General features: G+C 35.2%; 1 protein-coding gene and 1 long non-coding RNA gene across 2 annotated transcripts in view; one reads left to right on the top strand and one right to left on the bottom strand.

The window, feature by feature from the left end:
* The first annotated feature begins 1,937 nt into the window (after nucleotides 1-1,937).
* Nucleotides 1,938-18,807, top strand: part of LOC149794293 (dual specificity tyrosine-phosphorylation-regulated kinase 1B-like) — a 96,080-nt gene continuing 79,210 nt past the window's right edge. The window contains exon 1 of the mRNA XM_089968451.1: nucleotides 1,938-2,084. The gene's annotated coding sequence lies outside the window, so the exon portion shown is untranslated. The remainder of the gene's footprint in view (nucleotides 2,085-18,807) is intronic.
* Nucleotides 7,065-18,663, bottom strand: LOC149794294 (uncharacterized). The gene is made up of 3 exons (XR_016422993.1): nucleotides 18,402-18,663; nucleotides 10,930-11,118; nucleotides 7,065-7,609 (listed from the first exon to the last, which is right to left on the bottom strand). It is a non-coding gene; the product is annotated as an uncharacterized LOC149794294 (long non-coding RNA).

Below are 18,807 nucleotides of genomic sequence, written 5' to 3'. Positions count from 1 at the left end.
ATTTACACAGTGAAACATAGAAAATGAGGTATATGAATATCTTCAAAACGAGAGCCAATACAAATTTTTCACGGTTATATTCGTGTTCGGCACACCAAAATACTACAGATTAGGGCCTTTTCAAGTCAGTAATGATTTCACTGTTGACCAGTGTTATCGGACGACTTTCTATACACTGCATCATAATATTGCATTAAATTCAAGATTTGCTATGTCTAGAAACAGGAAGTAACTCTCAAAAAGTAAGTGAGCTTGCGTGTGAAATTAAGCCTGGGTGAGCAGGTTACAATATGACGGAGGCTGGTTTGGATAAAACTCCAACTCGCGCCCTTTTGGTTACGAGTCCGTTATGCGTACTAGAGACACAGTGGTTCCCTTGGGTAAAAAAGTGCATTACAATGTCATCGGTTGATGCAGACGTACACACAATAGATAAATAAAAAATGGAGGTTTCCCATTTAAAAAACAAGCTATCATCATCAAAATTGAACACTCTTACAAATATATCCTGGATGTGCCATGCATGCGTTTAGACCAAACGGTATATGAACGGCCACATGTATTTGTCATCATGAGAAAAACGTGTATTCATGTTTGGTCTATGCTATGGATGCCTATATCTATTTCCTAATTATGGATTTGATATTTGTGCAGGCCGACTGACTTGTTGCTAGCTAGACGCATTAATTCATACATTGTGATATGCATACATACTTCGTACACTGACAGCAATAGTGGGAATAAAAGTTGCTTTTAATTAATTAGCTTGTAATTTTTTGGAGTATCTGACCATACAATAGCAAATCTTTTAAAGTATCTGACCATACAATAGCAAATCTTTTAAAGGAGATTAGTGTGGTTATGTGAGAAAGCTTGCCAGTAGCTTCTCATGGGTCGGTGGTTCTTTCTGGGGTTTTTCCGGGTTCTTCCTCCACCATTAATACTGGCCACCATGTATAGCCTATCTTGTGTTGAAAATGGCGTTAAACCCTACAACAACACCAACAACAACAACAACAACAAAAGAGATTAGTTATGTGAATCATTCAGGAGGATTAAATTCACAATTAAACTGATAGCAAACACGCGCATGGGTAACAACTGAAAAGTTGTGTGCTGAAAATAAGAACGAAATACAATGCTGTATTCTTCAACATCGTATTTTGAAAGAAATCGATTTTATATAATGTTTATAATCATGACGATGAGTAGATGTCATTTAAACAAGATAATTTATAACCATCAAAAAAAAGAAGAAAATATTCTATAAAATGGAAACAAAACATAACGTCAAAAAAGGAATAGGGTTTCTGTTTGCAGAAATACACTTTGCATGGAGGAAGTAATAACGAAATAGTCAAAAGCAATCCACATAGTTATCATAGTTTGGGATACAAAGCCTCTCTTAACTACCGCTATTACGAATCGATGGGTTTCACTTTAACATAATCATAATTTAAACGTATTTTTTTTTATATAAAACCCCCCCACAAAAATACAACAAAGAAACCCTAAAATTAAGAAAAGACAAAAATTCCCACTTGTACAGCTTGCATCAGTGTAAAAAATATACAACTGTATTTCAAGTGAAACAATTTGGCCAGTAGAAATCAAAATATACATGACGAAATTTACTTGTTTCCTCAATGATATTGGTGATTTTGACACAGATCGGGAACTATACCCCATTGGATACCTCAAGCTTATGACGTCACTATAGCAACAGCTTCGCATTCGGATTAGTCTCGTACGATAAAATAAATCCAGGCTTATTTTAATTAAACTTGAAATATCAAAGATTTGCATGCATTTAACACTATTAATTCTGAAATATGTATATGGTGGTGTTTCTTTTTTTTTTGAGATCTTGTTTTTGTACTTGACAGGAAAGGAATGCAAATATAACCAATCAGCTTCTTGCATTTTCTACATAAGGTAGGCCCAATTTCAAATCGACATTTTGCGCGCCATCCTGGGTTGCTTAGGTTTATTATTGGGGGTGACAGTATAAAATTTCAACTTCCGCCACCTCTCCTTTGATCTTGAATTAATTTTGAAACACAGAACGGATGTATATAGAAAAGGTAAGTCTAAAATATTTGACTTTGTATCGAAAATCGCATAAGAAGAGGTCTAATATTTTTCTTTTTGCTCCTCGAAAATGAATGACTAGTGACGTATCAATACATGCGCAAATGCCAAAATTGCGGAATATGGAGTTAAATTTTTTTGGGCAGATTTGTTTACGAAATTCCCCCCCAAGTAAGCCTGTTCAAAAATCTCTGTGAAACGCATATGCATACATATGTTCTAAATCGGTGAAATGGCTCCTGTTACATCAGAGGGAGCCAGTATCACTGTAAACATGAAGCATGTGATCATTGCACATGGCGGACGAATGTCATTCAATCGAATCTTTCAAACTTTCTATGCGTTAGAAAGAAATACTTTTACAAATAAGTGTTTAAAGATGGGTGAATTAGCTGTATATCGCAGGAAAAATATTAAATGTATATAATACTTTTTAGAGTTTGTTTTGTTCTTTCAAAGCGTTGTTTTTTTTTGTGAGAGGGTATAACACGTGTGCATGAATGAACACGATTACACGTTGGCTTGATCACCCGCCAAGTCAGATTTCTGCGAATCTTGCTCACAATAGAAAGAAGAAAACTGATTTGCAAAAATAAATCTTGAGAAATTGATATCATAACATGAATTTGCAGAAAATAGCCTTTTATGCTTTTTGTTTTGACTGACAAAAGTGTACCTTGTATTACTATTAGGAGTCGTTTTAGTTATGTCCCCAGTATAACTCCTTCTAGACAATTTTAAATATCTGATATGCTCACTCATAATGACTTGTAACTTGTATTCACCTTGTGATGAAGATTTTATTATTCTTATTTAATTATTAATTACCTATTAATATTCATATTTATTGATGTAGTATTGCAGGAGCAAAATAATGGTGAGGTAATGTAGGAGCAAAATAATCGTAACTCATATTTCTGATTAAATATGACATTTGTTCAGAGTCATTGTAGTGCTTTGTAATTTAGTTTGTTTCATTCAGGATCTTGGTAAATTTTACTGGTATTATTAAGGAATGTATCCCATTATCAGATGTAAATATTCTAACCCATTTCTTTTGAAACTAGATCAGAATACATTTTTTTGTTTGAATGAATAAGCCATTTCATGACTTGTGCCAGTTACTTGTAATACAGCAAATGAGGCGAACACTTTTTCAAGGGACTTTTTTCAAGACTGCATTGAAATGCCATTTTGAGTTGTGACTTTCTCTGGACAGTCAAAAAGAAGTTTTGCATTTTTTTTACAAATGTCTTTTATACTGGTGAGAGGATTCCATCATGGTGATTTTCTTTTATACAATATGTGTTATAGTAGGACCAGTTATTTTACTAACTTCACAAATACACACATAAACCCATATGTGTAAAACAAGCATCACAGACTTCATTGCATGTTTCTGTGGTAGGATATTCTTTGCTGATTTACTGCAGACTTATTATGCAGTTGGAGTTTCACCCACTGACGTTATTGAAAGGGGGTGGGTTGTTTAATTTTAACTCGCTCAGCCCCAGCATTGTTATCAGTATCTCTGTTGCTATGCCCCAGAAGCACTAAGCTGTGTCTGTGTATGACTGTACCAAAGGGAAGCCATTACAGGTGTAATTGTGCTAATATGAACCGACACTAGAAAATTGCTTCCCTTGTCTCGATCATGCTGGAACAGTTTTCAAATTTGAACAACATAATTTTGATGGATGCAGTGGCTTGCTGCCACATCCAATGAAATTCACACTCAGAGCACGGAAATATCTGCTCAATATGCCAAGGTATAGAGAGGGTTATCATATCGGAACTTTGGCCAGCGAAGATGATTGCCTGGATTATGTATAAGTACACCACTCACGATTTGGCTGAATAATATTAAACACCACTACAGGAACCAGACTCATCAAGAACAGAAAAAGCAGTGACGTAATACATTGGACATTTTGAAAATAAATGTTATTTAAACAAAATAACTAACAACTTAATTTTAAAAAATGCATTATTAAAAATTATCAACATAATTGTAAAAAAAAGAAGAGGATTCAGTCAATAAACAGCCCAGTTCCCTATTGCCACTCCCCCCCCCCCCACGGTTTTCTTGATGCCAAAGTGGGTTTCTTTTTAAGGGTTGATTTCTTTTTTATCCATCGAGTTCTTAGAGTTTTTCCATTTATCCCATAAGGAAGCATTATTGGTATACTTTCTTCCCTTTGTCCAGGCTGACAGTGGGCCTGATTTCTACCAATTTAGCTTCGGATTTTAGGGTTGTACTATTACCCCAAAGGCAATCTAGCCATGGGTTAATTTCCTTCCCTTTCCCTTGTGTTGTTTATTATTTTTGAAGTGACTTTGCCAGAGTCATATGTCTATTTTTATGATGTATTTTCCTCTTTTTTTTGAGAGATGTGTCTTGTGTATGTTCGATGTCGGACAGCATAATTATTTCAAATTTACAAGTTATATTTCTATCTAATGTATCCCAAGAATAATAAATGTTTGAGTTTGTATTCTTGTTTTTTGAGTGCGTCTGTATATGCCTTAGCATATCATGGGTTGAAGAAAAAATACTTTTTTTCTTCCACACACAGTGGTGGAAAGGTACATGTGTTATGTTGTTTTAGTTTTAATTGATTGTGCCTTAGCACTTGGCGTTTGTCAAATGAGGATAGAATTCTTCATTATGAAGGCATATATGAAGAATTCCATGTTTATCAGGTTTCAGTTGGTTATGCCGTAGCATATGGTTGAATTAATTATGTTTGAATTCTTTTTTGTATGGATGTATATATGGATAACAATATAAACGTTTTGGGTTTGGATTTATAAAATCAGAGTTTATGGTGGATATTCCAAAGGCAGATCCCTTATAGGGAGTCAGATTTTGACCTTCCGCTTGCAATCTCCACCATATTCTGCTTATTGGGTAATCATTTGTCCATAATGGAGCTCGATAAGAAAAACGGATTCAAATAATTGTTTATAGTGTGGTCTGTTTGTGGAACCTTTAGTGTGCGAGTTATCGAGGGAGAGGTGTAATGCTCACTAGGCTTAAAAATACATGTGATTCTATCTGAAATAAGACAAAATATTGTTTTCGGTATTTATGTGCATTATAGAAACCAGCCAGAAACAATGTAGTGTATACCAGAACTGTTCCAGCAGTTGTTACAGACAGTGCAATGATGCCTTATTGAGTAACAGGGTTAAAGTTGGAATGTAGACACAACAAGCTGTTAATGGATTACTTTATTGCTGTAATCTGTTAGGTGTAGACAAATTGCTTGATTTTTTTTCTTGTTGAGATATTATAAGTAATAAAAGGAGCAAAAGTGGTTTATGGCAGTTTTTGAGCGTGCTAAAATTCAGCTTTCCTTCTTCGGCAGAAGTGAGATACCAGGGAAAAGTCTGCCTAAAAATGGTTTTGGTAGAAACTAACATTGTCTCCTATGGTATTATTGCTAATCTTGGATGTTCAGTTTAATTTTTTTTAAATTGATGGATATATTGCTCCGAACCCCGAGACGGCAATGCCGACGGTCTAGGTGGATAATATACAACAAATAAAATTTGAGGAATAACAATTTAACTCGTTAACCCCTGCTGCCACTTTAACTCATTGTACTTTACCTTCCTCATCTCAAAAGCGCCACGAAAAACATGGCATAGTTAACCTAGCTTGTTTCCTGAGCGCTGAGTCTGAGTGGCAGTATTAGTCTAGGCTCGTATCCGGCATGAGTTAAATCAGCACAAACAATTAGTTGATTTCAAGCCATTTCCTAATTATGCAGGCATTTTAACTAGTAAAATTTTAGCTTACATGAAGTGAACATTGTTGAAAAAAGGGAATCGATTTGAAATATTTAGATTATAAAATGATGAAAAATTTGAGAATCAGCCGCTGGGAGCAGACTTTTACTTAAAGACTCGGATAGAGTAGTCACATGAGGCTAAGTTTGCAAGAGAGATGACAAGTGGAATTTTTATGTACATGAAATGGAATGAATTTTATGTGTTGATAGTGTTAATTATTCAGTGTGAATTCATAATGGATTTTATGAGCTATTCATGCAAGAGAAACAAATTTGTAACAAGAGGTCTTGCTGGGGTTTTAAAACTAGGAGTCGAGGACTCCCGTTCTGGTAAAAATTGGAGTTCCACCATCAAAAGTTGCAGTCCCTTCTTTCCTACAGAATCAACGCAGCTGTGAGTGTATCTATTTTTAGATGGAGAGGTTTTTGTAATGTAATCACTCACTTTAATATAGCTTCATTGCATCAGTCCATTGACAGGATTGCAAATTTATGGTTCATTTATTTGTCTATGTCCTTGTAGTAATTTTAGGCAATGGTTAAATAGTATCTGATTTGCTGTTTTTTCCCCGTATTTTTGTAAATACATGTCAAGTCAGAAAACAGTTAGACTTTAAAGCGCATCTCGCGAATTCCACAACATAGCATTGTCCCATGTTTCTGACCTACATAATTTGCATTTTAAAGTTAAATCTTTAATAAAATAATAATTTGGCTTTGCTTTCAGTGATTTTTATATTTTTCTGAAAATATTTGTCTGATAATTTACGAAAACAGACAATCTAATTAATGGGTACATCCCAGACTTAGCGAAGTCCACCATTATTTCCCATTAGGCCTACTGGTTCACTTAAAGTTGTAAAACTAAGTTTATGACGAAATAGCGTACATGAGGCAGTTAAGATATATCCAGATCACCAATTCTGATCTTAAAACACATGATTGTATGTTTTATCATCAAAGGGTGTCATGCAGGATATTGATAGTTGCTACCTTAATCCGAAAAGGGTTAATCGTCAATCGGCTATCAAAACAGATGCTTGTGAATGTGTAAGAGTTTGTCAATGTAATTTATATCAAAACTAGGCCTTTGTGAATGGCATTTTGTCTAAGTCTCAACATGTCTTGATTCTTGTGTACTACTTATTCCGATACATTCGGAAATGAACACCATAATGAAAGCTAAAGTTGTTTATTTGATGTACTTTTATAAATGACCACATGTACATCTCTGGGTCTTTCTGACTCAATTCAATCACTGTAAATATCAGTACATTTTCCCACTTGAAAACTTGCCACCCAACTATTGCATCATGTTTTTTTTGATGTACTCTTATAATGGCAACATATATGTACATCAAGGGTTCTTTCAGTCACTGAATTCGATTGTTGTAAATATCAGTACAGCTAATTAATTGGATCAACACATCTTCCCACAAAGCAGGACTGGCAAGTCTTTGAATTTTGCCGCACGCCTATTACATGCGTAGAGAGGACTCCCGCCTCAGTTATTTTCTGCATCTCGGATCAGAGAGTTTCCACCTGTCTCATGTACATGTACTCATCTGTATTATTTGCTTTTCTCTGACTGGTAGTACCCCTTCCGTCCCTTGACTACATCCTTCACCCTTCCACTTCTGTTCTCCGGTCCTGTGACTGCTATCAAATCTTCTCTCTACTTTATCAACTTTGAATGGCACTCGGTCCAATGCGAACAACTCCTACAGTACAGAAATAATAAGGAACCTATAGTCTAATCTCCCTTTTGACCTACACAATCTCACACCCTCAAACAACCTTTCATCATCATAATGGTAATTAAAATCATTAGGTCATGCATACACTTACATCGAAATATTCCATACATGCTTGTATGATACAATACGGGTAATAATGTAACACCGGTATTAATGACTCCAGATACATACATCCACAACTTCGGTGACATGAATACACATTTTGAATTCTCGATATAGTAACTTCCAACATCACAAACATCAGACGCATTCCTTACCATACAAATATTAAGAGGTACACACAATGTTCAAATACAAATATGAAGATGCTTCACAATATGTTCACAATTCCAACATCACTAACTCTGTGTAGTTCACAACTATGTATTCAGATTAAAAATTCAAACAAGTATACATTCTAACATAACTCACTAATAAATGCAATAATTCAATACCATGCACAAATAAATAATTCAGTCTTGTATACTATTTATTTCTCTATAGAACGTTACGATAGGTAAATAACTCAGATACGTAGGTGAGATTAACTCTAATAAAGGTAGCTTCTACATACCAACACAATTCTAGTAATCAGTTTCTACATATTACATATAAACTTACAACTGTAATGTTCAACAAATTCGGGAGAAGAATTCTTACCTTTAAGAATCGTTTCAAATCTGAATTCCGACTCGCCCTTTTACGAATGCCATGCATTTGGAGTATACCTATTTAGAATTCACTCCCTGAATTACTAGAACTCTGCGCTGGTCAAACTCTTGGTGAGAACTAAAGTGATTGTAAAATGACCTGTAGAATAAATGTCTGCTTTAGAGAGGTGCCCCACCCATATTTCCCAAACTCTGCCCTGATTTCATACTGGTTTTTTTTTGAAATGTAGTCTGCCTAGTTTCTCATGACCTTGTCACATTCCTTTGTCCCGTGGCTAGGCAGAAACTTTGATGCGAATAAACAGCTTCTGGTTTTACCAATTACTTCATCCCTTCGAAGATGTCTGCCCCTTTGTTCCCTTCAGACCTGCCAACTCTTAAGATTTTGCTGTAAGTCTTGTGAAAATTACCCTTAAAATATGGAATTGCTGCATACTAGCAAAAACTATGAAAAAATCATTGCTGCTGAAAAGTCTGGATAATTGGTTCATCTGTGTTTTATTTGGATCAGGGTTTCGTCTTAGAGTTAGTAAAATGAGTCAGGGAACAAGACTAACTTTACAAAAGCACCCACTTTAAATTGCACCTATTTGCTCGTGTGAAGCGTCTGCATGATCAAACTGTTGATTATAGAATTTTTTTTAATGACGTCCAGAAAACGATGCATGTTTAAGGGGAAAATAAGCTTCTAGACGAGTTTTACTAATTAACACAGAAGAATAAAAAGGAGTATTCAGATTCTTGTGAATAAAAGCTGGAAAAGGAAACAATTACAAAAATTGGACATCACATGTCAATTTGAGTATGTATCATGGCAGGAGATATGATTGATGTCGTCATGTGAAATGGAAAATAATTTCCAAGAATTATGTCAAGTTGAGAGATAGCAACAAGCCACTGAGCTGCATAGGGTTTGGAACTAGAGTTTGTGCGACTGTACTAGTAGTCAATAAAGTCCACACGTACTTTACAAATTTTTCAGTTGAACATAATATTTATCATCGATGCGTCAAACTTTTAATTACGTTTTCCAGCTTCACAATAGCAGTTATTGATCTTTTGATACACCTTACTGAAAAAATGTCAATCTTACGGAGAAAAAAACTCAACTGCCTTACTGAGATGGACCCGTCAGGGTTGGCAGGTCTATCTATCCAGTGCCGATTCAAGCCGCAATCTTGCGCAACAAAGGTCAGTCACCAATGTCATGGCGACGTTCTCCACCCAAGGTAAGTTGTGTAAACGAGGGTTGTCTTCACATTGTGACACTTTTTATTGTCTTGTTCAATTGCTGTTTTGTTCAAAATGCTTCAAGTAAAATTTTAATGAATGATTGAGTGAGTTATCCCATTCTCATTCTTACACTAGTGTAATGCAACACTGGTTAAACATGTTAGGTGGCATAATAACATCAAAAGTGTAAAGAGATACAGTATAAAGCAAGACACTTCAGATGCTAATGAACATAAACTCTGCTGATCCAGTGAACACGGGAGGTATTGATAGAACAATTATACAATGGCTGACATCGAGACCTGGAGTAAAACATTTTTTTAATATGATTTTTGTGTTTCTTTTCACATTTGAAGTACAACAGTGCAACATTGTATGACAAAAGATACTATTAAATTATGGACATTTTGGGCTTATGTAAAGTGGAGTCTAGGCTTGTGGAAATTTGAGCCATGGCTTTATGGATTTTTTGAAGTCATGTACTGGGCCTGTGTCTAAAAAAGATTTTCTTTGAGCACTGTCCGTATAATATGCGTTGGCAGGTGTGTTTGCTAACGACTTTGTAATGAATAAGTATAGAACTCACAGCTAATATTTTCATCCTCATGTGTTTCAGCAGTATCACTTTGTGTGCATTAGTATTGCATAATGGCACAAACATTACATCAAATACCAAAGGCTGCATGTCTATCATTGATCAACATTGCCATGTGCAGTTTGAAAAAAGATTTTAATTAGATGGCAAATAAAAGTGCCTCTTACAAAATTTCACTTTGTACCATAATAGCTATAAATCATGGGTCACACAGCAATGGTCAGTTCTTTCATTAACAATGTCAATAAATTGTTATAAGCTACTATTTTTGTTTTTTCTTGGTGTATGCATATTTTCTGATTTGTCCAGCTTGAAGTAAAGGTAAATAATGATGTTATAATTCATGGGGGAGTTACCCAGGAGACCAGGCTTTACTATAATGTACAGTACTTTTAGTGTGAATCGTACTTAGTAGCACTTATATCCTTGTTTATTCCCTGAAATATTTTGATGCTGATTTTGTTTTATTGATTGTTTTTACCAAATTGCATTATTCCTTATTACATTTCATCTGGACATACGTGATGTGATGGGTTGCTATGCCACCACTATGGTTGGGGTGGGGTACTTCCAATATTCTATCTAAATTATTATAGAAGTTAAATTTGTGAAAGATAGATGTAAAGCTCCGAGCTCCCAGTCACCAATGCCAACAATTAAATAACTGAATATAAAAAAAAGTGAAATTCATCGGATAACAATTTAATGAGAATTCAGTAGTCAAATGATTAAAATTTCCCAAGTACTTTCCTTCTGCTTGACCCTGTGATAGCCTATTGCATCGTTTGATTAGTAGTGTGAGATACCTTTCCACATGTCATTGTATTCTACTCATCAGTGTATTCTTCTCATCTCTCCTCAAGTACTTTCCTCTTCCTCTACTCTCTCCACTGACTAGACTTGTCAGCTCTGACTGCTCTGCTAGTCTCTCTTCTGTCTCTGCTTTTAGAGACTCAGGACTTTACTGAATCGGAAGTTTTTTCCCCCAAAACTTCCTGTGAAAACACAAGGACAGTACAATATTATCCTTAGCCTCTCATCTCTACACTACACCCAGCCTACCATCAGATAACAGCTATTAAATTTCTTTGGTCATGCATTCATTCACATCAAAATACACATACATTCTTGTATGGTAAAAAAAATCATAATAAAAGCACAGTACCAATTACTTCTCATACATACATCAATAAATTGCATCACATCAGTACATATTCATAATCCCATTATACTAACCAATATCACAGCAGTCATATGCATTTCTTTCCATTATAACTCGAACAAGTACACAAATATTCAAATATCCATGCTCGGACATATCCATACATCCATATTAACCCTTTGCCTCATAGAGCATAGTTACAAAGTACAGCGTGCTATAAATAGAACACCTGTTACCTAGCCAACCCATACGCATAGACCTGCCTGTAAACTGTTAAGCAATGTAGTGTATGCTACGTTTAACAGAAATTTTAACCATTTTACATTTTTGGTATACATATATTATATGTGGAAAAATTTAAGAGTAAAGTCCGATTGTTATAGTTGTGTAATTGTTTTTCACGGAAGAAATTTTTATGTGCTTTAAATCTTGAGGTCTGTATTTACCTTTATTTAAATTCATGTTGGAGAAATAGAAAATATGCACATGCAAAATAATAACAAAATCAATCATAGTACTTTATAATAGTTTAATAATTGTCGGGTCACCGAAAGTTACTTTTTTTTACATGCCTATGTCTTAGGACACACAAAATATTAATGTTTCGTGTCCCAAGATTTACAGTCATTACAGTAGTAAAGAAAAAGGCCTAAAACTGTTTAGACATTGATCTACGGATAAGCCAACCCCCTTTCTTCCAGGATTTTATTTTTTCCTAAATTATTCAGCTTATATGCGATTATATACGGTACATTATTTTCAGTGAATACACACATTCAGATCTTTATTATGCATGAAATCATCTAAGATTGGTGAATTCACACAGATTCTCGTAACTCATATCAACTAAAGTCATGTATGAATTTCTTAGATTCCTATGACAATAAAGACGACAAAATTCAAACAAATCATCAACTTATATAAAGAAGTTCATTGTATGAATTCAGATATCTGAACCCACCACAGTTATACACATATCAAGAATATTGATCTACGAATTTAAACAAATAAATTCATGCAAATATAAACAATTAAGTTCAAACAAATCTTTATATTGGTATCAACGTACTTCATGAAATTGATGCAAATCCCTTGTGCTTTTGAGCTTTGTTTGCTTCTACCGCCAAATTTGTGTCTGTTGACTTTCCAGACATCTGGTCACTTTGACCAATGTTTTACAAGAGAATTTATTCCAAATTCAGTCTCGAGTCCCTTATATTTTCACTCTTCAGGCAAATTACAGGCTGATTAGATTTTTCAATGAGGGCAATTTAACCCCAAGGATTTTTCGTGTGGGAACCATGCTCTTATTTAGTGTAACCAATCAGGATTGAATATATTTACTGCCTTTTTATAACTAGGTGCCAAAATTACATGACTTAACCCTTTACCTCAGAGCATAGTTACAAAGTGCAGCATGCTATAAATAGAACACCTGTTACCTAGTCTACCACATACGCATAGGCATGCCTGTGAACTGTGCAGCAATGTAGTGTATGTTATGTTTAACAGCAATTTTAACCATTTTACATTTTTGGTACACATCTATTATATGTGAAAAAATTAAAGAGTAAAGTCCGATTGTTATAGCTGTGTAATTATTTTTCACAGAAGAATTTTTTATGTGCTTTAAAATCATGAGAGAACTAGTTCACCGTCATGTCAGTGAGGCGGTGTGACCAACTGTAGCTGCCATTTCTCATACTTGAAATTTACAAGTTTTTTGTCTGTGTCTACATCACTAAGTCATCTGAATTTGATAATTTATAAAGAGTAATTGCTGCCTACATCAATATCAGAGCCTTTACCTAAGTTATTGAATCTTTCATAGTTGTGATTCTACTCATGAAAACTTTGTAAGTACTGAATGAAATCCCCGAGCACCATTTTGGAGAGTGGAGATTACGACCCAGTTACTTTAAATAGCAGATATCGACCAGTGCATAAACAGTGACCACGTGATCTGATATAATTGTCATTCGCAGAAATGAATGTAAAAAGGTGCTTCTATGCGACTGGAGTAGAGGCGTCAAAAGGCGCTTCCATGTGAATGGTATAGAGGCATCCAATGACGCTTGCATGAGGTAAAGGTTTAAATAATTCCAGCAACAGATCTGGAAAATTTCAAATCTGACAGTTTCTGTATAAAATTGAAGGCACCCTTTCCTTTTCAATTTGTCTAACAGTTAAGTAAATGATGGCTTAATTAAGAAGTACTTTCTCTTCTGACACAGACATTAGAAATCATTGCAGTATATCGATTTAACACCTGTCCATGTAAATCTCATTAATTGTTCTCTGGCTCATATTAATGTACCCTTCATAGACAGAAATCTGCATCCTTACAAACTGATTGGTTGATACAATTATGGTTATAACAGGTTACCATAACATGACCCCTAAGCTGTTGCTGTCAGATCTTCATGTAGAACTGTGGAGATCTGATTTTAATCAGATTGTAACCTTTATGTGATCGGCCAGATTAGGTTTGTGGTATTAGCCTTGTGACGTATTAAATGCAAAGAAAACCCATTTGGGTATGAAATTTCATATTAATAAGGTTGATCTTGGCAACCCACTCAAAACGGTGGCAATCCATTGGGTTAAGAACCAATGCCTTAGGGGATACACTGTTAAAGGGAAACAATTTTACATTATTTTGTAACTGATGCTCAAGATGTCTAACTTCAGGAGATTTATTCTCCTCACAATACTTACTAACTTGCTGTTTCTTTGAAGCCGGAGATTAGGAATGATCGTCACTGGCAGGTAATTTCTGAGACTGAGGCAAAAACAAAAATATGCTTCTTGAGCTATTGTGATTAATTAATATGAGCCAGTGGAGGATAATTCAATCAGGAAGGAAAAGGTTGATACCTTGTTCACTGCCAAGATATTTTAAAAATAAAATCCACAAGTTTTTTTAATTTCATTCACAAGCTAAGAAATATAAATATAATCTTTGCAGCGAGGAGTATTGGAGAGCTTTGCCAATGTAGCAAATTGCAATTTTTTTCCTTATTTGTGATAAAATATACCATCTAGCAAATTCATGGGCAACAACATTTTTTGGCTGTTAAACCCAAATTAAAGCTCTAATATTTTGAAACAATAGATATCTGGCCCTCAAGTTAATTGAAGGTTGGACATGTTTGAATGTTTGTTTAGCTTTTTAATTTCTTCTCATTTTCATTTCCATTTGAATAGTCTCATCCCCTTTGGTAGCCTTGGCGTCATGGTAGTTGTCTACAGCTGACCAAAATTTAGGCCAATTTAATTATATGTACATCTATCATATAAACAACAAGACAGCTACTAGGATAATGAATAATAGAGGGAATAGTTTTGTGAAACTTGTTTCTTGACAATGGGATATAGATTAAACAAGGACTACCATTTTATTTATATCTATATATATGTATATATTTATGTTTTAGTTGTATAGGATTTGACAGATACATGAATTTCTAACATGATCTAATAATCGAATTCATGGATTTTTCATATACATGTACCTTATTTAATGCATTGGGGGGGGGTGTACTGCAAAATACAAGTCCATTTCAGACTAGTTGTCTTCATTTAATCAAAACTTCCATGCCTTTTGTGTGTTTTTCTTCTTCCGTCTAAATCTTAGTTGCTGACGACAGGTTACCTCAAAAATTTCACTTGCATGTGAAAGTTCAGTTTCTAAACATCCACTTATGTCAACAGTATTACTTTGTTCCTGAGGATGTTGACATAAACAGATAGTACTGGATTATGAAAATGGCGACAAATTGTAAAAATTGGTTGGTGATTTTTTTAGTGACAACTTTTTAAAGCCAGCACCAGCCCCAGAGAAGGCCTATTTAGTTTTTAGCAATACAGTAAAAACGTTAACGGTGATATGGTTCAAAGAAAAATTGGATTGCAGATTTAACTTTTTATGTTGGAATAGGTTTCTTAATTCGATTTTGTGCATGCCTTGCACTTGTATATATTTATGTTTTAGTTGTATAGGATTTGACAGATACATGAATTTCTTACATGATCTAATAATCGAATTCGTGGATTTTTCATATACATGGACCTTATTTAATGCATTGGGGGGGTGTACTGCAAAATACAAGTCCATTTCAGACTAGTTGTCTTCATTTAATCAAAACTTCCATGCCTTTTGTGTGTTTTTCTTCTTCTGTCAAAATCTTAGTTGCTGACGACAGGTTACCTCAAAAATTTCACTTGCATGTGAAAGTTCAATTTCTAAACATCCACTTATGTCAACAGTATTACTTTGTTCCTGAGGATGTTGACATAAACAGATAGTACTGGATTATGAAAATGGCGACAAATTGTAAAAATTGGCAGCAAAATATTGAGGTTGGTGATTTTTTTAGTGACAACTTTTTAAAGCCAGCACCAGCCCCGGAGAAGGCCTATTTAGTTTTTAGCAATACAGTAAAAAGTTAACGGTGATATGGTTCAAAGAAAAATTGGATTGCAGATTTAACTTTTTATGTTGGAATAGGTTTCTTAATTCGACTTTGTGCATGCCTTGCACTTGTGTTTATAAAGTAAACAGAGATTTTGAGTCCATAGGTTAGAAGTCATGGTAAGATCTGTGCAAAAATGATGGTTTCTGCAGAGTAACTTCAAAACCATATACGTTGAGATGCATTGGTCAATAATTGCCAGTCATCTGCGCCTTATTCTAGTTCTGCATAAAAGACCATTCAGCGTGGATGGATTTATACTGCGCTTTTGGCCATACTCTTGCCAATTTTGTAGATTTGAATTTGAAATTCAGTTTATGTGCTCAGTTTTATGACATTTTTGCTTAGGCCCTCCAAAAAAGTGGATTTTTATTTCTGCTGTGAAAAAATTTGGTTGGTGTGTATTGTGTGTATATATATATATATATATTATCTATCTTGCAGGGCCTTCCATTAGATTTAAAATTGGAGATGAGTTGCCTAAGTAGGCAGGGTTGGGGGACCTACTCCACAGGGTATATAGTTTTTTGAAGTACCTGTGTGTAAGGGGGCTGCGGCCGACTATTGGTATTTCACTATCAACATACTGCAGAGCAACTGTGGAAGGTGTACATGCCTGACATCAATTTAAAGAACAACACAAGCCAGAAATACCTAGTTCACAAATATATACATATCTATAAATAGTAAACAATAATAGCTGAAAAAGTCACACCATAGTCTTAAGTTAAGAAATTTGCTAGGGGTCAATTTACGGAACTGGACCCTGCCACCTAAGTAAAAGTGGCCTGATAAATCACCTGGCTCCTGTCAGAAAGCCCTGAACTTGTGTTAGCTTATGACAATTTCCATTCTAAGTTGCTGGTTTGGAGGTGAAAACATGGGCATGGTTGGTGCTGCTATTTTTGAAACCTGACAATACCTAATAGGGTCAATGCCATTAAAATTTGGTGTTGGGGTGGGGTGTGCTTGTGGGAACATATTATGACAATTACCCAGATGTGAATGAAGATGTTTCTTGCTGTAAATTTAATGACTGTTACCTATTTTTACAGCGAGAATGTGCAGGTGGAATATGAAAATAACTGAGTGATACAGTTCTTAAGTAGGTGATTGTTTAGCATTAAAAAAATATTGGAGCAAGGCAAAGAGTGTGGTTTAATCCACAAAACTGTTATTTATGTAATTAGCAGAAAATAAGAAAGTTTGAAGAGTGTCAGATTTTTAAAACCCTTGACATTGCATATTAACTAACTTGCCATAATCTCATCTGTATTGCTGGGTCAGCTTCTGCTCTCTTATAATTTCTTTCTAATGCACTGTATAGTTGTAGCTTTTAACTGTCAATCCAGCCTGTTGCCTTTGTATACATGCAGCTAGTTCCCCACTTGGAGCCCCCTAAATAACTTGAAGCACTTCATTACATATTGACTAGACAGACAGTACACACCCAAATGTAGCTGTTAGCTGCAATCTGATTGGCAGACTGTTGTATTATCTAAAATGTCTACTGTTGGTGGACCAATTATGGAGCCTGAGAAAATCTCTTCTTATGCAAAGGGATAAGTAGCCATTGGCACTTTTGCATTGATCTATAAAAGGGGTCTGAATATGTGCACTTGCAGCACATCCCAAGGGCAACCCCTTTTTTCCATGATGGAATTTGGATCCCTTTGTTACAAGTGAAGGGCCTACTTTCACAGGTTTTCTTTGTAATGGAGATATGGCACAAATAGATGAAAAGTGGGACACCAGCACTTAGTGTTAAGACTGAACAAGTAGAGTGGAATTTTCATGTTGGAACATATTTGAGCTGTAATCATAACCCTCGCTATTCTTTCATATGATGCTACTATTTCATTGGCTATGTGTGCTTAGATGTATGGCGGAATGAACACTTCCTCACATAAACATGTGGTCTGCTCATCCAATTTGACCTGCCAGACATACCACAGTTGACAGGGAAAGCACCCCCAAGGATATCTGTCTTCTGAATGGACTCGCTGATGTGGAAACCCCACAGCACTGTGTTGAATAGGAACCAGCTATTTCATTGATGGTGACATTTAGGCACTTGAGACAGTGTAGTACATTTGGATTTGCTTTATGGATTAGATAGTTGGGAATAAAGTTCCTAATTAACTCTGTAACTGTAGACCTATCAGGGACTTTTCCACAACAGAACTGTAGTTTGACTGGATGTAGTGCAGATACAGTGATGCTGTAAAGTACAGGATTGATTATTCAGATGGAAAAAGAATATATATATTTTGAAATTTTACCAATTTTGTGAAATTCCATGGACAGCTGAGTGGGACACTTTCCTGTTTAAGATGCTCAATCATATTTGATGCCTATGTTTTAGATATCCATTTCAATACATGGGAATCTAATACTTGAATATTTTTTTACCTGCTTTCATATTTTAGGTATTTCCACATTTTCTTGTGGTCTACTCTGAATCCTCTAGTTTATTCACTGTGCTTGTTATTGAATGGACGGCAGATTTTACTTGTGCAAAAGACCATTCTCTGTTTATTATACAGTTGAGTAAATGAAAGTTAAGGTACTTCTGAAACTGTTGCTATTACTTACAGCTGACTAGATACATGTAGGGAGTGTAAAGTAAATATCCAATTACCTCAGGTTGATGTAGACCAGTCTGCTGTCTGGGAGGCAGATTTCTGTCTGGTTACTCATACTGAGTGCAATGAGGAACTATCACCATCAGCTGATTGGGGTCATCGAGTGGAATATTCAACTGTTGTGATGTGTTTTATCATCCACCTGAAGACAATAACATTGTCCTAGCTGCCAAGTGTGTTAAATCACAAAGACTAGGCTATAAGGAAATACAGGGGCCATCTTCCAACTACTTTTCAGCAAGCCTGGAGGGCAGCAGTGGACCAGTATCTAGACAGTACAAGGAATTCATTCACAATCCATGTATAAGTGCTTGTTATCTTATTGTATCAAAAGATTTTGCAGGATGTGTCATTTCCTTTGAGGAAATAGTGTGCTGTGTACAACAGGAAGTACCCATTACC

Source organism: Sinohyriopsis cumingii, chromosome 8, assembly GCF_028554795.1.
Source record: "Sinohyriopsis cumingii isolate HCF-2022 chromosome 8, ASM2855479v2, whole genome shotgun sequence".
Classification (NCBI taxonomy): domain Eukaryota; kingdom Metazoa; phylum Mollusca; class Bivalvia; order Unionida; family Unionidae; genus Sinohyriopsis; species Sinohyriopsis cumingii.
The sequence above is the reverse complement of the archived record's forward strand: the minus strand, read 5'-3'. Positions and strand labels throughout refer to the sequence as shown.